The sequence below is a fragment of the Sciurus carolinensis genome, chromosome 7 (genome assembly GCF_902686445.1).
Source record: "Sciurus carolinensis chromosome 7, mSciCar1.2, whole genome shotgun sequence".
Taxonomy (NCBI): Eukaryota; Metazoa; Chordata; class Mammalia; order Rodentia; family Sciuridae; genus Sciurus; species Sciurus carolinensis.
In genome coordinates this window covers 109,707,471-109,731,392 of record NC_062219.1, presented here as the reverse complement: position 1 = coordinate 109,731,392, position 23,922 = coordinate 109,707,471, and the positions used below count along the sequence as shown (strand labels likewise).

Genomic DNA, 23,922 nt, shown 5'->3' with positions numbered 1-23,922 from the left:
AACTGAGGCTCATGAAGTTGAGGCATTCTGCTGAGGTCCTTTTCTTGTACCCTGGTACCAAAGTCCTTATTTCCCAAACTTTATATGCAGGTCAGACCCATTCATGTGTTGAGTTACCACCTCCAAGGTATCTACTTAAGATATGGTTGAAACACACATAGATATTCAGACAGACTGATTAAATAAATTCAGTAATTTAGTCCAATCCCACATCAAATACATTAGCAGGCTCTCTGCCTCCCATATATCTCTGACCCATCTTCTACAAACAGTAGAGGATTTTTCTAAAGTACCTAAACATATGGATGTTCCATCAATCTTGAATCTGACTTGAGTCTGACTCCTCTTACTACTTACTGCATAAGGGAAGGTCCAACCAATGGTGCCTCCATAATCAGACTGAACATATAGAGAACTCATCCAAAAGTGCATATTTGAGAACTCACAATATGTGGACCACATAGCACACTGGACATAGCAAACTGGAAGACATTTTGAGGAAATTGCTCAGTATGCACCACATAGAATTAAGAAGATGGAAAAGAGGAACACAGACTCTGAAAGTCAAGAATGCCCCAGAAACCAACCAAAATCCAAGGGGGAGAGAAGAAGACATGCAAGAGAGCTAAAATGGAACACATGCCGAGTTAGGGCTAGCTTTTCCCACTGGAGCAAACATGGGCTTCCTAGACTCTCCCTAGGCATTCAAGGAGCTGAATCCCCAGAGACTGTGGTGGGGGAGAAGAAAGGAAAAGGAAATGAATGTTAGTTGAATACTACCATCTGTCATATACTGTCTTATCTTCTGACTCACTAAATTGGTACACTGGCCTCAAGGCTGAAATCTTTGCTCCAATTCTTCATGGGGCAGAAATTCACTCTATCTGATTGGTTTGAGATAGGAGTTAGCACAAAGACATGCACACAGTAGGTTTTCAATAAACACTGTTGAACTAGTGTAAACTTTAAAGCTTGCAGATTTAAGTGTCAGGTCCACAGTGACACAGAGAGTAAGAGAAGAAGAATGGGTCTGAGTTCAAAATTGTTTTCATACAAGTGACTGCACAGATTCCACAGGGCTAAGCAATGCCTGCATGTTTCCTGTTACAGTTAGATCTTAAACGTTCCCCAAAAGCTTGTGTGTTTAAGGCTTGGTACCCAGTGTAGTAGTGTTCAGAGGTGGTGTCTTTGGTAGGTGATTGGATCATAAGGGCTATGACCTCATAAATTAATTAATCCATAGATGGATTCATAGTTTAATGGGCTTTTGGCACGTGATGGAAACTTTAGAATGTGGGACCTAGTCAAAGGATGTAGATTATTGGAGGCATTTCCTTGAAGGGTATATTTAGTCCTCTCTTTATCTCTCTCTGCCTCTCTTTTGCTACCATGAGTAAGCAGCTTTGCTCTACCACATTCTTTAATATGATGTTTTTCTGCCTTGCCAGAGTCCCAAATCAATGGGGCCAAGTGACTATGGGTTGCACCCTCTGAAATAGTGAGCGAAATAAGTCTTCTATTTAAGTTGCTTTTCTCAGGTATTTTGTCACAGTGACAGAGAGCTAACACAGAAAATTGGTAACAGGAAGTGGGGTCATTGACTAAATATGACCATGGAGTTCAAAAGCCTTTCAAACTTATTTCCAGGAAAATTTTGGAAAAGTGGATAAGAAGCTGGTAAAAGTTTAAAATACTGTATATGGAGCTTAATAGGGGATGCTGATGGTAGCACAGAAAACCAGAATGCTTACAGAAAAATGAGAATAAACTGTGCTGACAAGGTTTCAGGTGGAAATGAGGAATCTATTGAAAACTAGAAGAGATGTCATTTATGTTATAGTCTGGCAAAGAAATATCTGTATTTTGTCTATGCCCTCAGACTTTGCAAGAAGCTCATTTTAAAGGTGACAATCTGGTGAACGTAAATTCAAGACAGCGCAGTGTTCAGGTTGTGATGTGAGTATTGCTGGTTGCTTTTAGACAGGTTTATAGTGAGAATTGGGAGTAAAAAGCAGAGCCAAAAGATTTGAAAATCTTGCAGGTTTGCCAGAAAAGAAGGTTTAAAGTTGAGGCCAAAGATAGGATACAGTTACTTAAGAGATTAGTGCCACTAAAAAAATAAATAAATAAATAAATAAAATTTTAAAAAGTATCTGCACCAGGACAATAGGGAAAATGCCTTGAGGGCATCTAAGGAATTGACCAGACCCCATCCATGGCAGGTTCAAGGGTACGCAAGTGTAAAATCATTTGAAAGACTGTTTTGAGAAGAGAGCACGCTGGGGTACACTGCTGGCACAGGGCTGCCTGGGGAATTGTTTCCCCGGGATTCCTTCCCATGGGTTTGTAGTCCAGGCACTTCAAGGTCACTGTAGCCAGTTTTTCAATGGGCCCAGCTGTTGCTCTCATTGGCGCCAGACCTTGGCATCTTCCACATGGCGCTGGTTTTACAGGCATGCAGGATGTAAGAGTTGCAGGTTCATGTAGGCTTCCGCTGAGATTTCCAAGGAAACCTTGGGAGGGCGGATAGTGCATCAGGGTCAGAATCCCTGTTGGCAGCCCCTAAAAGGGCAATGCAAAAGGTTATGAGAGTGAAGTGCAAGTTGCAATGAAGATTCCAGGAATGTAGACAAATAACAGGGGTGGAGCTACCCAAGACCTCTGGAGCTCATATTATGCCACTGTGTAAACAAGATGCCAAATATGGAACTTTAGGATTTAATATTTGCCCCACTAGGTTTTGGTCTTGCTTTGTACCAGCTCGTCCCTACTATTTTCCTATTCCTTTCTTTTGTATTGGGAATGTTTATTGTGTGTCATTTTATCTTTGGAATATGTAACTTTTATTATCATTGTTGTTCTTTGTTTCTGTTTTTCTTATTTTTACAGGGGCTCACAGCAAAGAGTTTACCTTGAGCCTCAGAGAAGATGTTGAGCTTAGACATTAAAGTGACATTGGAAATAGACCAAGGAACTCTCGGACTAAATGTATTTTGCATTGTTAGATGGATGTTAGCTTTTGGAAGCTGGGAGAAGAATGTTAAGCTTTAGATTTTAAGGGCTCCCCAAAAGTTCATGTGTGAAAGGTTTGGTCTCCAGTATAGCATTGTTCAGGTGGGGCCTTTGGCAGGTAATTGGATTATAAGGACTCTGATCTTATAGATTATGAGGACTCATTTAGATTTATAACTGAATGAGCTATTGGGAGGTGGTAGAAATTTTAGGAGGTGGGCCTAGTTGAAGGAAATAGGTCATTGGGAGCATGCCTTTTAGGGTGTATTTTGTCATTTTGTCTTTGGCTCCCTTCCCTGTTCCCTTTTCTCTCTGCTTCCCGACATCATGAGGCGAGCAGCTTTGTTCCACAACATGCCACCCATCACGATGTTCTGACTTCCCAGAAGCCCACACGCACTAGGGCTAAGTGACCATAGATTGAAACCTCTGAATCTGTGAGAAAAAATAAGTATTTTCTCCTTTGAAATCGTTTTTCTCAGGTATTTTGTCACAGTGATGGAAATCTGACTATCACACCTCCCCAGGGTTACAGCTCAGGCTCAAGTTGGGTACCATGAGCTGCAGGAGAAGGCCCAGTCCCTCACTCTGATTGAGAGCCCTTCCAGTCTTTCCTGAAGGCTGAGAGTCCAACTATATTTACCTGGCATGGCAAATACTACCAGCTTCATCTTACAGGTTCAGCAGTTTTCATACCTCCTTGAAAACAAGATGAAGTATATATTCTCAGTTGGGTTTGGGAGCAAAAAAGTTAGAGCTAGAAAGGCTGTCTTGCTGTCGTGTTGAGTAAAGGAGATGTCTGCAGAAAAATGGATTCATTCCATCCAATTTCTTCTGTTTACCTGTCTGGGTTCTAACTTAGACAATGTTGGAAACTAGGTTCCCCTTCTCTAGGAGCAGCCCCTGCACCCCACATAGTCCTTGTTCCCTAAACCCTGCTCCCAACCCAGAGTCACTTATTGTTTCCTTTGGAAAATGCCAGTCACAATCAGAAAACCAGACAGGGAGGATGCTGAGCAGAAATGCCCCTTTCAATAATATTTTAAGCACCACAGCAAAATTTCCATATAATTATCAGCTCACACTTATGAAGTGGGCAAGCCAACCCTGGACACTGGCCTACTTAGAGAAGTTTTGTTTCCTTGAGAGGTCATATGTTCAGGCTGCCTGTAAGGATCACACAGGAATTAATTAATTTCCTCTTTTTATAACTTTCTTCTGTTTTTAAAAACTTAACAGAAGCACATACATTCAAGCAAAAGAAGTCTTTAAAATGAATCAGGGCAGACGGTCCCTAGTTTTCCTAATGAGTGGACAGACCTCAGCAGACACTGGGAAATATTTCTAGCTTCTTTGAGCAGACTTCACGTCCTGTCACCCACCTTCACACAAACTTGGTGATGATTTCCCCTTCTTGCTGTCTACATCATGCCTATCCCTTCCTGGAACTTGGGTTTGACTTTCAGCCTTCTCTGTTTATACTGAAACACCCTCTGGCACTCAACTCTTCTCTGATAACTAGGCTCTCCTTCCTCCTTCACTAGCTAGACCCAGTTCCATGGCCTGATCAGCCTTGTCTTGATCAGTCACTCTTGGTACTGACAATAAACATGTTAGCTTTGAAAGAAACTAGTTCTCTGTATAAAAGAACAGAACAAGGAAATACAGCTGTCTTAATATAGTACATAAATGCCTTTTACATTCAGAGGACCTCCCTCCCCTCACAGACATGGTGCTGCTGTATCAGACTCAGCTATAACTGGTCTTGTGGGAGGTCCCTACTATAACAGTCATCCTCACCATCTGTGACAGCATTCCACTTTTCAGTGCACACACTTGTAGCAAGTCACCCTCACACCTCTGTAAGATGGGGAGATCAAGAATTATTTTCCAAATTTACAGATAACTGCAACTCAGAGACTGGGCACTGAGTGACTTACTCCCCCTGACTTCAGAGTATACTCACCTGTGAATAGTGATGATAATACCCATTCCCAAGAGTTGTTATGTGGATTAACTAAGATAACACAGGCAGCTTACTGAGCAAGGTGTCTGGAACAGGGGCCGCATTCAACTAACACCAGCTCCTGTGACTGTTAGGTCAATGGGAAGCTCAAGGTCACATAGCTGGGAAGTGACAGCACCAGGATTGGAATCCTGGCCTTTGCATGCCAAGTCCCTGCTTTTTATACCTCATTCCCAATACTAGAAGAGAAGTATTCAGGCATGGCCTATGGCCTCAAAGAAGTTATAATATTTTGTGGCAGGCAAATGTCAATCACAAGAAAGAATAAAGCAGTTATTCCCACAAAGAACTAAAGCAATGATAATAAAAATGAGTATCTCATTCAAAAATTATACAGTTCCTTTGTCCCAAAGTGACAAAATGTCTTTTTTTATGCAGATATTCCAAAACTCAGGATTTCTATGTTTCAGCCCTTGTTTCAAAGTGAGTTGAGTAAGGGGTGATCGGATATGAAAGTACAGTCCTCTCCCAACTTACTGCAGAAGCTATCTCTGTGGGCATTTTGAATTATAGGATGTTTAAGCTATTCTTGGAAGCATTTCTTTAACTTCTAGAAAGTAGCATTCACAGTCATACAATTTATTATTTAAAAAAACAGTTTCAGCTAAGGTTATGGCTCCTCCATCACTCAACTACATTCATTAATATATTCTACAACATATGACACCTGGCAGTTGACAAAATGCAAAAAGACACAAGGACAGTGTGCATTTTATAGTCAGAGGCAGAATGCTCTTGAGGAAGATGGAAATGCAAACATGCACAGGTGCAGACTGAATAGGAAGCCATTCTGTCCACTCAATATTCTTCATCATAATCATAGAATCCAGGATCATCAACCCTAGGCAATGCTGTTTCTTTATATCAACTTGACCTCCTCATAAGTGGTCAAAAGAAGAGTTCAGAACTCTGGTAGAATGTTGAAGCTTCTTTATGTAACTGGTTAATGCACATGTTAGCAATTCATACTTTGAAAAGTTTTAATGTGCTGTGTGTTTTTATATTTCCAGCATATAATTCTTTCTAAGACAAACAGATAGATGATACTCAGCTAAGGGTTGGCCCTTATCAAAACCATGAAGTATGAAAGTTTGTCCCAAAACACATGACATTGACATTTTCTTTCTCTACATCCATTACTCTGGAGTCAAGGGGTGGAGGCCCCCATTTCCTGAGCAATTTCAATGAGGTTAACTGATGTGTGGTGCCTGGTCTACATCATTATCTGTTTCAATCCTCACAACATTATGACAAGTTTATTAATGGCCCTATTTTTTTCATAGATGAGGAAATGCTCAGAGTTTAAGTAACACGTCTAAAGTAAAGGATGTGATCGATGACAGAAGATTCCTCTGCTTTAGTGCCTATGCAGGATTCTCCCCTGAACTGGGCTCCCTCAACTTTATGTATCCCCTTTAGCTCTCTGCACTATGGGCTCCTTCATACCAGGCCCTTAAGAACAATGCACCATTTGAGTTAGTCCTCTTCAAAGGTGTTTGTATTCTAAAAGTGACAGGTAGGCACAATCTTATCCCAAAACAAAGGCTCTAGTAGTAGAATTTGAGACAGGATGGCAGGACTTCAGAATTCTGAGGCTGCTTGAAGGGCACCCAGTCAACCTCTTCTATTGTTATGCAGATTTAAAATAACTGAAGCCTGAGAGGAAGCTACACAACAAATTAGTTATAGAAGCCAGTTAAACGGTAGAACTTCTGACTCAGTCCAGTTGCCTTCTATGGAATCAACCACAAATATTCAAAAATAATCTAGGATAAACAGGCATTACTTCAAAGTTATTATCCATTCACAATGGCAATGTAGAATGCTGAGAACCTGGACTTCAACACTAGATATACCTCTTACTAAGCGTGTGACCTAGACAAGCCATCTTCTCTTGGCTTTGCATTCCTTGTTGATTATGTGGGAGAAACAACAGTGCCTGCCACACAGGGTTAATAGCAAGACTGAATGTGATGATCCAAGAGTAGTTCTAACTTCTTTGTGCTTAGTATATAGTATGCACTGAATGAACTTTAGACATTACTATCATTATCATTATTATTACCCCTGATGGTAGTTCAAATAACAGAGTTAATGCTTTCACTCTTGGAGACAGAGGTAGAAAAAATTTCCTGCCACTCTTTTTGCTGAAGGCAGCCTTAAACAACCTCAGGTAGTCAGATCAGCAGAAGGTTAGTACCAGGGATGAAGAAGTTACCTTTGAAAATTAAAGTACCTACTGAGCATTTTCATTTGGATGTTCAAATTTTTAAAATTTCTATTCTTCTTTGAACCTACTCTTTCTTCATTTGTTATTTACCTCAGTCAAAGGTCTGAACATCCATCTAACATATAAGCTTCTCCTTCCATACAATTCGGTGACCAAGTGCCACCTATTATCTCTCTCAAATGGCTTTCTGTAGATCTCCCATTGCTTTCCCCTATTCCAACTGGTTCAGGAACATTTAATTGTGTGTGTGTGTGTATGTGTGTGTGTGTGTGTATGTTTGCCTGGACCATTCCAATGGTCTGAATTCTGAGCTCATTCATTTTTGCAATCCTACCTCCTCACCACCTCCAAAGTCACTTTTTGCAAAATATAAATTAAAATAAATCATTTCTCCACTTACGACTGTATGATTTCTCCTCTTCCACAAAGCACGTTCACAACCTAGGCTCTCTAATCTCAAACTCTCCTGCCACCCCCTCACCTCAGAACACCTATGTTTCCTTTGAAAGAGAACTTTCCACCATGTATATATGTTTTTCTTTCAACATGGAATGCCTAGTGCCTTCTCCAGAGCACTTCAACCACCCTTTGGGACCAGTCCAAATGAGGACTCTCCTGCCAACTCCTCCAGATTCCCTCTACCCTTCTTTCCTTTGGCTGCTGCTGAACTTGTTCTTATCTGCATTAAACATTCACCATGCTGAATCACTATCATTTATTTTCTTATCCTTCCCTGCTAGATTGATTTCTGGGAAGCATGGGCCTCATTGTTTTAGCCCCTGGCACAGGACTACCCAGGACACAGTAGGTGCTAGAATCAATTGAGTGGACGGCACGGAAAGTAAAAGGGATAGGAAAATGGAATCTCAACAAAGTGAATGCTAGTTTCTCCACTACATATGACTATCCACAAATAATTATGCAAGTAGTTTTTTTAAAAGGGTGTGATGAGTACTTGCAAATGAGAAAGCTCTCAAGTTGCCATTTATGTCTATAAATTATTCTTCACTTGAGAGAGCCACGTGTTCCCAGTTTTAGGTGTGTTCTGCAGGTCCTGCATACACCAGGCATTTTCAAAGCTCTTAAAATCCTGTAAGTTTAGTTGAGAACACTTCCCACTTACAAAATCCTAAGGACTGAACTCAGGTAGTAAGGACTCAAAATATGCTGATTTTGTTTTGCAGTGGGTTGGAAAACCAAGTGCAACACCCATCTTAGACTAATTGAACTCAATGACTGATCATGATCATACTTAATATAATAGCTCTAAGTCCAAAGAAAATCAATGATGTACTGAAAAGCAGCCAAGTGTTCACTCCCCTGCCTTCTCCACTATTGGTACTGACCTGCTTCTTGATCCTTCCCAACTTCTGAGAATGTCTATCTTCACTATAGGCCCAGAATGGAGGGGGCTCATTAGCAAGTATTACCCTGTGCCTGTGATACACTTGTCCTGCGTTTTGAAGTTGGTGAAATTAAGGATGATGAAGGTGTGAGAGTTGAGTTGCATCGAAAAGAAAAAGGTGCCACTTTTCCTAAAGTGTCCCATCTGTATGATAGGTGGCAAACTGGCTAAAGAGAAGGGAGAGCTGGAATGCTGTAACATCCTTTCATCTCCATTCGTGGAAAATTGTGGAACTTCATAATTAAAGGGAGCCAAGAAACCTTTTGTTTTTACTAACACAAGATTAAAAAAATACTCTTGGCATTGGACACATTAGATGCCCACAGATCACCTCTACCCCTATGGACAAAACAGAAAAGTGTCAAAAGCATACACTCTGCTCTGCTATAATACATTTGGGGATAAGAAAAAGACAGCAGTGCCTTGGAGAATAAATCATTAACTAAAAGTCAAACCGAGGCACCCTGGAAACCAGCGAGATCCAGAGGCAGCTGAGAGATCAGGCGGCTGGGATTTGCCTGTTCCCTCTGATGACTTCTGGAGCGAAGCATCCCACAGGCAGGACGAACCCAGCACACAACGCTCCAGTCCATTTCACTTTTCAAACTTGAAGTTATTTTAGATGACCCAAGCCCGCTAATCCCAAGCAGGACAAAATTCTCAGCCTGCTGTGCCTTAAAGCACCTTCCAGGTCCCCAGAACATTCCGTTAAGCCCTGGGAAAGAAAGTGGTCCCTATTCTCCTTTGATCTCTGGGTCGTCAGACTTCCTCACCCCCTTTTCCAGCCTCAATCCCGGGGATCAGAGTAGTCATTCTGGGTCCTCCACATATGCACCTGCTGCTGCTCTTGGGAAAGCGAACCTTTGGGCCACTAGGAATGGGGAAGGGGCTCCTTGAGACATGCGCCTCCTAGAGGGGGTCCTGGGAGACCTTTGCCCCAGCACAGCTTCAAGGATTGACCGATAGATTAATAGAGAGCCTCTCACCCCCTCTGCCCCTTCCTAGTCCCCAAATTCAGCCGCGCTTGTCTGCCCCCTGCCAGGATCCCCCTATACCACCTCGCTCAGCCCTGGCGGGACGGGGTGCAGCGGAGAGCGGCCGGCGCGGTTACATAACCGACCTGCAGGGCGTCCGCGATGCGCCGCGGAGGCAGCGGCAGCGGCAGCGGCGGAGGCGGCGGCAGCGGTGGCGGCTCGGTCTGTGCACGGGGGGCCGGCGACTGTGGGCGCGGAGCTGCCGGCTCACCTGCGGGCGGGTGCGGGAGCGTGTGGAGGTGCGCGCGGCGCCCGCGGGCCTGGGCGTGGGGCTGTGCGCGGGGTTCCCCACCTCCCGAACCCCGGGTCCCTGGGTCGGTGGGTCTGTGCCTCCTGCCCGCTCCTCCCCGCAACCTCCGCCGCCGTCACCCGGGACAAAGCGGCTCCGGGGAGGGGCCGAGCGGGCGGCTCTCGCAGGAGCCTGCGGAGATGGGCGCGCCCCTAGCTCCGACTCATCGGGCCAACCTCCAATCAGACCCCGGGAAACCAAAAGCCCCTGTCTGGCCTCTTCTCCCCTCCTCTCTCCGGACCCGGCGCCCTTCCAGGTCCCCCACCCACTCCACCGCCTGGGTTCCCACCCTGCCTCAGCCCACAGCCCCTCCTTTCCTCTCCGGGTGCGGGGAAGGCAGCGAGGACCCTCTGGGAGCCTAGCGCAGGAGCCTGTCCACAGGAGCGCTGCCTCAGCGAGGAGGGACTCCTGGGGTCGCAACCCGGATGGGGGCCTTTGGGTGGGTCGGGGTGCAGAGGGGTCGGTTCTGAAGCTAAGGGTGAGGGGGCAGCCACAACCAACAAGAAGCTGGTAAACACACACACACACACACACACACACACACACACACACACACACACACACTGTGGTGGGAGTGCTGGGAGAGAGACTCTTGACTGAACCCCGGAGTCTAACTGAGGAAATGTCGCGAAGACCCTCTCGGGTGCTTCGGGGCTTCTGCGCTTGGTAAGCGCTGGCGCCCTCTTGCTGGAGCCCTGCGACCCGCCCAGCCCACGCCGCTGAAGGTGCCCTGCGCGGGCTTCACAGCTGTGCCAATATTCTCAGCCATCAGACCCGGGGACAGAAGGTCTCCGGCTTCAAGAACTCCCATTATGTGAGAGCCCGTGACACCAGGAGTGAGAGGCTAGTGTCAAGGCAAACAGGGAGACGAGCAATCTAGGGTGGATCTGTTGCTAAACAAAGTTAACCCCGGTGGAAGCAATTCAGAGGGAGGAGAAAGTCTGTGGCTTACCGGTAGTAAGGACTGAGTCTGTTGCCAAGAGAACGCAGGATAGGGAAAGTGGGGATATTGAAGGAAGGGCTGGTGCAGACTAACCTGAAGGAGGGAATGAATTGAGTAACAAATTCAAATCCGTTCTGTGTTCTGTCATCTTTCTAATCGCTAGCCAAATAGGCCTTTTTTTTCTTGCTTCTTATGCTTTATCTCTTCTTAATAACGATATTAAAATCGCATCGAAGCAATGCATAATCTACAATTAATATTTGCTTACTCAGACACTATGCCTTGGTCCCTTTTCCTCTAATTAATCTGCATTAATAGAGTTTAAATGAATAGAGTTTAAATGAAATTTTCAGAATTGAAATGACAGATTTTTCTTCCACCCTTCTGACTGCAGAAATCCATAGGTATCTGTTGATTTAGATGAATTATCATTTGGGACAGAAATTTTTTAAAAAGTACTCATATTTGAGCAAAATCTTGCTTCCCTAGACCTTTCTCTCATTGACTCTAGCTCTGTTTTTGAATTGGTTCAATATGTGTTAGCTCAGTAACTTCAAATATGTGTTAGCTGTTACAAAATGATGGCGGTCATTTTCCTACCACCCAGAAAGAGGTATTTTTACTTTTCTAAACGCTTCTGTAAGTTTTCACTGCCACTTAGTCCTTCTTTTACTAAGAGAAATTCTGTGTTATCTTGGGTGGAGAATGGAGGTACTGTACCTGACAAGGAAGGTATTTTTAATCTTATAGTAATCCCTTAAAATGTCAAAGAGGTTTACATTTATAATGTAGTATTCAACCACTGAGAGGCAGCCTAGTCTAGTGGGGAGTCCAAAGTCAAAGTGTCTGGGTTTGACTTTAACTCTTCCATTGGTTAGCTTCCTTTGTTAAATGAGACAGAGAAGGAGGAAAGGTCTAAACCAGCCTCATCTGGTTTATCTTGGAAAGAGTGAAATGTTACCAGCAAAGTAAATGATAATGGCAAGAAGAAGAGAATAAAAGAGTTCATGGAGTCTGTGTATGGAGTGGGATTTGGGGAGGCAGGATGAGACTAAAGAATGACAAATACTAAGGTGATGGCAAACGAGTAGAAGTTTTGTTTATTAACACTTATTGAGCATTTTGTATATGCTAGGCTCCCTGCAAAGCACTTTATGTTAATTCATAACCCTATTAGGTAGGAACTATAATTACCTTGTAGAAAAGAAAACAGAAAGATTAAATAAACAACTTGCTCAAGCTAACCAATGGAAGAGTTAAAGTCAAACCCAGACACTCTGACTTTGGACTCCCCACTAGACTAGGCTGCCTCTCAGTGGTTGAATACTACATTATAAATGTAAACCTCTTTGACATTTTAAGGGATTACTATAAGATTAAAAATACCTTCCTTGTCAGGTACAGTAGCTCATGCCTGTAATCCCAGCAGCTCAGGAGCCTGAAAGAAGAGGATCACAAGTTCAAAGCCAGCCTCAGGAACTTAGCAAGGCCCTAAATGACTTAGCGAGAGACTATCTCAAAAAAAATCCAAAAAACATAAAAAGGGCTACGAATGTGACTCAGTGGTTAAAAGCTCCTGGGTTCAATCCCCTGTACAAAGCAAAACAAAACAAAACAAAACTTTCTTTATGTTGAGACTAGATTACTGACTGTTGCCACTGAGTTTGTAAAACTTTGTTGATAACTGCTCTCAAGACCACTTTAGATGGGTCACATGTCTATATAATTATTTACAAAAAGCTAGTTATTTTTAATGAAGCTGGGTTACTATACCCACAGTATAGTAAATATGAGTAAATGTCATTAGTTGGGTTCAACATTAAATTTTTAAAAGTTTAATGATATAAAATCAGCATCGAATCAATGGCATGGGCTGGGCCGGATGCAGGGTTCCAGTAGGAGGGCATGAATCCTCACTAAGCACAGAAGTCTCTGGAGCACCTGAGAGGGTTCAGAGCAATTAGGCAAAAGAAACTTTAAGATCAATTTGTCAAATGCCATAAAATAACCTAGTGGAACTTTGTTTGAAATTGCATCAATTCTATATTTCAAGTTGGGAAGAACTTATATCTTGATAATATTTAGTCTTTCTATACATGAACATCCAATCTCTCTCCATTTATTTAGTTCTTTGATTTCTTTCATAATTTTGTAGTTTTTCTCATATGGATACTATATAGATTTTGTTAGATTGATGCCAGTTTAATTTTTGACCTTTGACCAGGTTTTAAATGGGCTGTTTGTCTTTTTCATGTGGAATTTAATAATTAAGAAATATTCTGGTTATTAATTCCTTTCAGAATATATCATGTTTCTTGATATATGATTACAAATATTTTCTCACATTCTCTGAGTTATCTTTTCTTGATAGTCCTCACTAAAAAAGTTTTCAATTTTGATGAATTCCAACTTGTCAATTTTTTTTCTTTACTTGCTGATGTTTTTGGTATCAACAGCATTTTTTGTGGCTATGTGGATTGAAGTTTTCCTCATACACATCTTGAACCTGTTTTGTTAGATGTATGTCTAAGTGTTTAATGTTTCAGACCTTCACCCATGCCTTAATCAGGCTATTCATCTTTTTGGTGGCTATGGACACATCCCCATAATTGAGTGTACTACTCTGTCTGGCACAAGGTGTTTTAGTCTTGTCTTGTACCTGGTCAGCCCAAACCTTGGAGTCAGCCATTCTTCAGGAAACTCTTTGGTGGTTTGTAGTTTCATGGGTGGAGAATGGTAAGTAGAATCCAAAAAGTGGGCACTAGGGCTTGCTGTTGTTTGGTTGTTTTTAAATTCAATAAAAGGGCTGAGAAACACACACACACACACACACACACACACACATTTGTAAATACACACATACGTAATTACATACACACATACACAAATTCGCATATTTATTTCTACGCCTATCTCTATACAGTGAAACCATGAGTTTACAGCTATCCTGTAATTATAGTATAATAACAGGCAAGTCCAATATTAGGCAAGCACTCTACCACTGAACCACATCCACAGCCTTAGTCTTTTTGAGATATTTTACTATTAAAAATATACCTCTCCCAAAATTCATTTCCCATTCTTTATCTGTATGGTAGAATTCTTATGCAAAAATTTTTTGTTAGAATGATCCAATGTTTCAAGCTGAGATCATTCTGATCTTAAATTTTGCATTCAGTGTGTTTAGTATTTGTTATACTATGCAAATTTGTATCACTGACAAATTTTCTAAGTATGCTATCCAAATCATTGATAACATTGAATGAGGAGAAAGTCTAGGGGCTTCCATTAATATCAGTGATTGTCAAAGGACAGGCAGACATCTTGCTCACACCAGATGGATCTGAATCTCTGAGGACTTTTCCATAATACATATTTGCTCCTATGTTCTCAGAGTATCTATGCTTCTACTCCTTCACCCTTCTACTTTTAGTTAAGTCTCAATGCTCTTGAATTGGCATTATTAATGAAAGCACATCGTCTCTTGGTTCTATGAGAAGTAGATTTGAAGTTACCACTCTATTAAATCAGAACTCTTTATTTATAAATAATTCAAAGCAATAAAAAACAGCTTTTGTGTATCAAACATGCATTTATTCATTCAATAAATATCTGTTGAGTATTCACCAAGTGCTAGATAGTGTTATAGGTACTAGGGATACAGTGATATGCAAGAGAAATTCCTTGCCAGACACAATGATGCACCCCTGTAATCCCAACAACTCAGGAGGCAGAGGCAGGAGAATGGAAATTTCAAAGCCAGCCTCAGCAACTTAGCAAGACCCTATCTCAAAATAAAAAATAAAAAGGGCTGGGGATGTGGCTCAGTGATTAAGTGGGTTCAATCCTTGGTATCAAGTAAATAAATAAATAGAAAAATCCTTTGCTCTTGTGATTTCTATAATTTTGAATGGAGTATTTTCATTGTGAATTTTCCTTTCCATGAGCATGCTGGGTGAGTTAGACTTTCCTCAATGCTCCTAAAGTAATGTTTTTTGTGTCCCTATATATGCTTGCTACATTGTATTATTTACAAACTACTTGGGAGATGGATCTAGTAACTTACCTTTACTACCTGGCATGGAGTAGATTTTCAGTAAATGTTTAATTGTTGATAGAGAATCTAAATTTAAAGAATATGTCTCTACCAAAGTCAAAGTGCAAATCTGCGGAAACATCCAAGTCTTCTCAGTTTTCAGCAAGGAACTGTTTTCTTCCTTGCTGAATGGTACCAGGTACTCACCTGGTACCATTTTTACTACTAGAAAAATACCTCGTACCTAACTAAATTTGGGGAGAGTTCTTTTAGATTTAGGTAAGTCTTAATGCCATATGAGAAAGGTACATTTTTCTTTACACTGTAGGCTGTGCCTTAAGTGGCAAGAATAAAATTCAGTTAGATTTATTATTGAAAAAACTTGGAGATAGTCAGATTTCTAACCTGTAGAGGCAACTGTGTATACCAATTCTAAATCTTAACTATTTCATGTCAAATTGTGAAACTGGAAATGAAGAGGAAAAATACTTCTAAGACATTGAGAGTGGAGCGGAGAGGTGGGGAGGGGCCTCCAATGCAGGGAATAGGGTAAATGATTCTATGGGAAGAATTCTGATTTCTCTCAATGGCTGAACAAGATAAACCACTCATACTCTCTGAAAAAATAGGATCGAGATGACTATGTTTCTAAAAGCTTAAGGAATTCCTAGCATTGATGTTGACCAGCTAAAGACTGCAGTCAGTTCAAGACAGCAGTGCCTTGCTCTAGATGCTTCAGAAAACAAGGGCAATTCTTTGCTTGTTAATCTATATCTATGTCATATCTATAAGACAAAAGGATTGGTTCAAGACCAAAACTTTTTGAGGTAAAACAAAAGCAAAATCAAAAACAAAACACAGTAGTCATTGGGTTTCTGTCTATCAATTCTACCTACAAAAGCATGTTTTCATTATATAATTTCTCTACACTCCCAACCTCATTTCTTCCTTCTGTGTTGATGTAGCAGCAAGAGCAGTTTCTTCCATGTAACTCTTCCTCTTCCTTCCATCATGACACATCTGTGTTACTGTTCAGAAGGCAGAGGAAACTGCCTGTCTCTGGATTCCTCTTTTCCCACTTGTTAAAGTGGGCCATGCCCCAAACAATCCAGTCTGCGTTCACAGTGGCCCCACATTCACCATGCCAGAATGAAAGCCACCATTGCTTGGGATCTAGCTTTGGAGTATCTACAACATGTGAAGCTGTGTGGCTTATGTGCTGGTAGAATGACTTACACAGGAGCAGCCACAGGGCAGCTGAGTAGATTGTGTATCTTTCACAGAAACAGGAATGTACATGGAGGGACAGAACAGGAATTGTCTGTCCAAACTCATGAATTATTTGGTTTTCCCAAGAAGGGGAAAATCATTTTGTTTTTAATGCTTTCTTGACAGTCTGTAGAGTAGAAATACACACACACACACACACACACACATACATATAAATACACATAATTTTTGGAGTTCATAAAATAGAAAAATAGAGTGGATAGATGGATAGGATAGAATAGAATAAAGCCTTCCAATGTAGTTATATAGTTTTAGGTTTCCAATGTAGTTATATAGTTTTAGGTCTGCAAATAAAAGCAAGATGCATTATTTAAGGAAAAAAACTTTGGGGATTGGGAATATGGATGCTTTGGTGAGGTAGGTCCCATCACAGGAGTCTGGATGATGTGACATGACCTAGCACCCACTAATACCTGGAATCATTAGTGCAGGTTGATTTCCAAAAAGAAAGCACTAAGGGTTGATTTCTCAAAAAGTGAGCACTAATCTATTGGGGTCATCAAAATCTACTATGCATGAATTAGATTCCTCAGAGATTTGACAAGGTGGCAGACTACTCTGAAAAAATTTGAGCTAAGATGCTAATAGCTGATAATAATAGGTTCTCTGGTTACTCTCAGATAACATCTACACTTGAATGGGCCCAGGCTCTTCAGAGTCTGGCAGCAAGCCCTCTATCCTGTCTCTTATCCATTTCCCCCTGTTCTCGGAGCATCCTTCTGCTTTCAATCTTCCATGCCCAAACACTGCAGTTGCCTGGGGAATTTCTAGAAATACAAATTCTCAGTCCCACCTCAGATCTAGTGACTCAGAAACTTGGGGAGGGATCCAGAAACCTGTATTTTAATAAGACTTCAAGGAGATTCTGTTGCATGCTAGCATTTGAGACCATTATTCTACATAGGCATATTAATTTTCCACAAAAGTCCCTCTGAAGTAGGTACCCAGATTGCCACCATTTTACTGATGAGAAAATTAAGATGCAGAAAGTTTGAGCAACTTGGTAGAGGTCCTAAACTGGTAAGTACTATAACAGGACTTTGAATCCAGGCTACCAGACTACCACTCAACGGCTAACCTTGATAATAAATGCTATGTGAAGCCTCTTGTGATTCCAGTCCTCTAATCTCACCACGTGATACCTGTAGTTCCCACACCACTCTCTTCTCTTATGGTGCACCTAGAGCAAGCTTTGGTATGTGATGAAAGAATGAATAATTGAGTGAATCAACAAATGCCTTGATTCAGAAGTACTTGACTGGAATTAAACAATACAGATTACCGAATCCTATCTCTCATGTACTTAATAAGAGTCTCCAGGAGTCGGTCTTGCAATCTGTATTTCAAAAGCAAATACAGAAATCAAAACCTAGTTTTAAGAAAAAAGTTGTGCCTAACATACTCTACACACTTGCAACCCCTGCCTTAATTGTACTGATAATTTCAGATAACTTGATAAGGCCAAGTTAAGAGCATCCATGTGAAAAGAAGTTCTCTTTTGACCCTTAAATCCTACCCCATAAGGGAGCTGTTTAGTTAACTCTTCCTGGAAGAAAGTCTGAATGTGCTTCAGATTTCAGGCACTTTAGATGATATTTTTAAAAATAAAATCAATATAAGGAATGCCTGCAGTTGGTTCTACCAAGTTGTACATGGGAAGTATTTTTCCCCCAGAAGAGGCAGGTCTCAGCCTATAAGTGGGTCGTATTCCAAAAATGCATTTGTGAGTTGTTTGTAGCTCAGAAAACACTTTCCCACAGAAGTAATATTAGAAAAAAGAGGGTTCCAGTCCTCTGCTAAAGCACAAAACCTGATTTAGAACACTCTAAAATAGCATTTCAGATGGGTGAGATGGAGAGATGGAGGTCTGTGGAAATGTGACTGTAACCCATCCAACCCGAGCTGGGGATTATAGGAATATGGGAAGTTCTTGGTAAGACTGGCTGTGCCAGCATCAGGGACATGCCTTGGCTCCCCAAATCACACACACACACACACACACATACACACACACACACCCCAATTAGTGGCCACTGGTCACATGATAGAAAGAGAAAAATGCCACTCAACAGAGATTTGAAATCCAGTGGAAACTTTATTCCCTTTATCTGTATAGCCAGGGACCACCCCAGACTTTGAGCTTGGAGATGCCTAGATCAGAAATAGATAATCTGGAATGCTTGGACCCTAACTTCTGATGCCTTGTTACCCAAATTTTGGAGACATGACACAATCTGTAGTTTCAACTTCAGGGCAACTGCAGCCACCTTCCCTTAGTATACCTAGATAATAGTTTGGGGATGAATCAGAAACAAATGCATAAATAAAATTGCTGCTGATAAAATTTAAAAAAGGAATCAAACATCTAGTTTCCCATGGCTGTTAATTGATTAACTGTGTGACATCAGGCTAAATTTTTCTGGGCCTCAGTTTCTCCATTTGTAACTGTTGGGGAATGGGAGTGGTTTATATGAGCTAGAGCAGTCCTTTCTCGATCGGATATTCTAGAATTCTATAAAATAGTTCCCTCTACTCCCTGGTGCAAAGAATTGCCAGTTAGCTAACTGCTCTCCAACCTTTTCCATAGTTGGCAGTAAAAGACTGAAACCTCATCTCAGCTCAGGTCCTGAGATGCACCAGGAAGAACCTAGGCTGATAAGATGTAGTTTCATTTAATTCTTATGAAATTAAATTTTATTTCATTTAATACTACCTGCCTCCAGTCAAACTTTAGTTGGGTTATTAAATTTTAGTGCTATATTCAATGAGTCACATCAAGTCAAGGATTGATATGGCAAAATAATAATATTAATTCATTAGAATTTTGATATGGCAGGTAAAAAGAGGAAAAGAATTAAAGAATCTAAGAGAATTTGAAGTTCTTTCAGAAAGAACCTTTCAAAGGATTCAATACATCTTAATCTTAACATATAGATGTGAATGTATTTCAAAGAAAACATATTGGTTTTTTGATAGTACCCCTATTCTGTAGGTATTACTTTCTAGAAGAACTGAAGTGATAAAGTATGGATACTAACAACCCATTTTGGTTTTGGTCTGGCAACAGCTGACAGAATTTAATGCCAGGTGTTCCCTTTCAGCTCTGAGGCTAATGTGTCCCTGTCATATGCTGGTCTATGCCTAGAGTTGGCCTTAGGAACTTCAGGAAGGTCCAATTAGCTTCCACTGCCATATATCTTGAATGGGATTCCGTTGTATAGCCAGGGTAAGAAAAGGAATACTTAGTTTCTCCCCAACGAAAGAATAATCCAGAAGCTCTACCTGAGCAAACAAAAGCAAAGATTATCCCAAATAATGCACAACAAAAATCTCCCAAGTTCCAATATCTTTATTTTCAGCTGTATAAGAATTCCAGGGAATTGTTTAGAATGAAGAGAACAAGGGTGTTTGTTCTAGACAACTTAGTGGACAATGTGTTAGTTCTATTTTGTTTAGAAACCACTTATGCTTCCATTCATAGAAGGAAATAAGTAAGGAGAGGATGTCCCAACTCCCCCTCCAAAGACAGAACTGTGCACCCTCCACCCCGAACACTCAAATAGCCCCGTGCACATATGCCACTAGGAGCCTGAGATTTGAATCCTTCCTCTGCTAACCTCCTCTGACCTCAAAAAAGATACACAGTTTCCTTACATATAAAATGGGAATTTTAACAGCATGTACCTTCTGGGTTTGTTATGGACTGCCAATAAGAATAAGCCCATAACTGATTTAAAACAGCACCTACCAGACAGTGGGGTTTTATCTGTTTTGGCAACTCTTTGTGTTCCCACATACTAGAAGGCTGCCCACATCTGGACAGATTGCAGGGATCATATACAGCCCAGGGACAAAGTCAGAATGCTGAAACAATTCATTTTTCTTCTCTAAGAATAGATCTTGATTGTCAGAATGGAGCTCCTGGACCAGCAACTTCAGCGCCATTGGGAATTTGTTAGAAATGCAGCATTAGGACCCAACCTACCTGGACCTCCCCAGTCATACTGTGCAGTTCACAAGATCTCCCAGTGATTTGGTTGTACAAAAACGTTGAGAAGTTCTGCTCTCAGGCACACGTAGGGTAGCAACTCTCTCTGGCCTCTGAAGGCACGTACTTGGAGGCTTCGTAGCCCTCAGATGTCAGGAGAAAGACAGAAGTTGGAGGGTTTACAATAGGCCAGACTGTTTGCTGGGTTCTTCTTCTTTTTAATCAGTTATATTTTTATTAACAACAAGAATTGGAAAATATAAAAATCATTTACAATACATCAAAAACATTGAAATCTACAAAATATTGATCGACAAAATTAAAACTCATGACAACAAACAGCAAGGTATTTCAGTTCGTGAACTTGAAGGTTTGATCATTATTATTTCAAAATGTTTTCAAGTTAAATTTTGGATTTAATTCACATTCCAGTAAAAATCCCAGCAGGGCTTATATGGAACTTGACTGGGCCACTTTAAATTTTATATGCAAATGCAAGGTCTTATTGAAGAAAAAGCATAAGGCTGGAGGATTTAGACAACTGTAAAGACTGCAGTGATTAATGGATCATGGCATTGATGCAAGGTAAACAGTAGAACAATGAACAGAGCTAAGAACCCGGAACACCAACCATGTGTTCTGGTGTCCCGACCTAAGATGAAGTTGTAATTCAGTGCAGAGGAGAATGCTGCACTGACCAGGGCTGGAGCAAGTGGTGTCCACGTGGGGGAATGTTTGCCTAAGTCTTGCCTCACATGAGAGAAGAAAGCGGAAGTGTACTGCAGATTTAAAGGTGGTATGTATTATAAAGTAATAAGGTTTCCAGAGGAGACTTCACATACACAGTGATGTTTGAAATAAGAACTTTGGATTATGTAGAAGGAAATGAGAGGGGGGAGGGGGAAGGGGGCAGGGGTAGGAAAGATGGTGGACTGAGACAGACATCATTAGCCTATGCACATGTATGATTACATGAATGGTGTGAATCTACATCGTGCACAACCATAGAAATGAAAAGTTGTACCCCATTTGTGTACAATGAATCAAAATGCAGTCTGTAGAAATAAAAAAAAAAAAAAAGCATTAACCCCAAATGAGTTTTAGTTAGGTTTTTTCTTTTTTCTTCTGTGACCAAAAGGCCTGACAAGAATAATGTAGAGGAAGAATAGTTTATTTTGACTCATGGTTTCTGAAGTTGAGTCTATGGACAGCTGACTCCATAGCTCTGGGCTCAAAATGAGGCAGAACATAATGATGAAAGAGTATGGTGGAGGAAAGCAACTCAGGGATGGCAATAAGAAAGCAGAGAGAGAGAGAACTTTGCTCATCAGGGACAAAATATAAACCCCAAAATGCATGCCTCCAGTGACCTATCTCCACCAGTCACACCCTACCTGCCTATAGTTACCACTCAGGTAATCCCTGTGAGGGAATTAATCTACCTATTAGGTTAAAGCTCTAATAACCCAATCATTTCACCTCTGAAAACTCTTGCATTGTCTCACACATGAGCTTTAAGGGCTACCCCATATCTAAACCACAACATATCACTCCTGGTCCCCAAAGGTTCTTGTCCATCTCATAATACAAAATACATTTTGTCCATTGCCGAGAGTCCCCAGAGTATTAACAGTTCCAGCATTGACCAAAGATCAAGTCCAAGATCTCATCTGAGATTCAAGGCAGATGGATGTTTTCCCCTGTAAAGATCAAAAGGAAGTTACATGTATCAAACATATAATGGTATAGAGTAAACATTTCCATTCCTCAAGGGAGAAATAGGGATATAGAAAGATGTGGGCTTGAATAGCTCCAACTCTATGGCCTTGCTGGTTGAAGACCATGAAGCTTCTCTCTTGGTTTGTCTCTGCTTGATTCCTGTAGCTTCCTTGGCAGGCATTCCATGTTATTGGCATCTCTTAGTCTTGGGGGTCTGCAATACAACTTTAGCTTCCTTCTCACAACTACACACATCACCCTCTCTGGAGTAGCCCACAGGGATTCCAACCCTGCTATATTTTGTCTGGTCTTCCAGGCTTTCTTTTGAAATCTTGGTGGAGGCTTCCTCCATGACCCTCTAAATCCAGCATTCTGTACGTATGCAGAACTAGTACCATGTTATTGATGCCAAGGTCTGCCACCATCTTAAGCAGTAGTAGAGTCTACTGGGACCACTCCTCTGAGTGCCTGTATGGTTGAGCATGATGAATGAAAAAACTTTGAAGGTCCTCTGTGCAAGCAGGGTGCCCTCATGGCCTCATCTTGAAGTAATATTTATGTTTACATCTTTGAGCCTGAGATGGGTGTGATCTTACAAGTCCCTCAGAGCCCTCAAGCCATCTTTACTATTATCTGTTCAAAGTACTTATCATACCATTAGTGGCTATAATGTCTTTAATAGCCACAACTTTCTTAGCCCTTTTTACTCACACTTTTCTGGTCAAACTCTAAATTTTCAAATCTCTCTTCTTTGTTTTCTACTCCTGATTATCACAGTAAACTTAGCTAGAAGCCACAAGCATTATACATGTCCCACCTGAGTGCTCTGCTGCCTTGAAATTTTCTCCCCCAGATTAATTTGTACATCACCTTTAAATAAAGACTCACAAAAATCTCAGGAAATGGGCACAATGTAGACAATTTCCTAGTCAGAGCATAGCACAAATTATCTCTAGTCCAATATCCAAAGAGGTCTTCCTTCTCTGAAACTTCATGAACCCAGTCTTTATTGTCCACATTCCCAGTCTTCTTGTATGTTGATCTCTGAGTTCCCACCAGATTCACCCAGTAAGCTCTGCTTACAACATTTTAAAGAGTTTCCAGTTTGCATCTCTATAGTTTTCAAAATTCCTTCTCCCCACAAACCAGCTCCAAAGGCTTCTGAACCATCTGGTCAGGTTAGTCACAGCAACAACTCCACTTCTTGGTACCAATTTCTATTTTAGTCAGCTTTACTGTTGCTGTGATCAAAAGATCTAACAAGAACAACAGAGAGGTGGTGTTTTGGCTCATGTTTCTGCTGTTTAGTTCATAGACATCTGACTCCATTGCCCTGGGCCCTAGGTGAGACAGACCATCATGATGGAAGGACATGATGGAGGAAAGTAACCAGGAAGTAGAGCCTGTTAGGCCTCTTTGTGCCTTTTCCATTCTGCTCTTGTTTGTTCAATGTGTCCTTTGACTTGCAATCCAGCTGGCAAAGATCACTATTTAAGATTCAACTCCAGTATCATGGAGACTTCTCTTGTCTCCCTCATTCTATTATAAGTAGGAGTTCCCCACTCCCATCTTTGTTCCCCATTGAAGATCAGGTTAATGCTGTTCAACTTCTTTGACTGAAATCCACATTAATAAATCTTATAGACACACACACACACACACACACACACATAACCTATATAGTGCTTAAAGTTTCATGAAAAAATACATTTAATTAGTGAGTGAGATGAACCCAGATATTTTCAACATTACTTTTTTATTTTGTGTGTTGCTATCTACAATCTGTAGAATTCACTTAAAGACCACAAATGGGTCATGAATGGCAAATTGTAAAACCCTATGCAGAGACACTGTTTCAGAGGAAGTGTGACACTAGATTGATGACTTACTGATATCTATCTTCTCTCCTGGATATGGAGGACAAGGCCCAGTGTTTACTCATAGAGGGAC

General features: G+C 41.2%; 1 protein-coding gene across 1 annotated transcript in view; it reads right to left on the bottom strand.

Moving 5' to 3' along the window:
- The window catches only part of Rcan2 (regulator of calcineurin 2), a 259,527-nt gene extending 249,393 nt beyond the window's left edge, over positions 1-10,134 (bottom strand). Inside the window, exon 1 of the mRNA XM_047558867.1 lies at positions 9,794-10,134. The gene's annotated coding sequence lies outside the window, so the exon portion shown is untranslated. The remainder of the gene's footprint in view (positions 1-9,793) is intronic.
- Between the last annotated feature and the right edge of the window lie 13,788 nt (positions 10,135-23,922).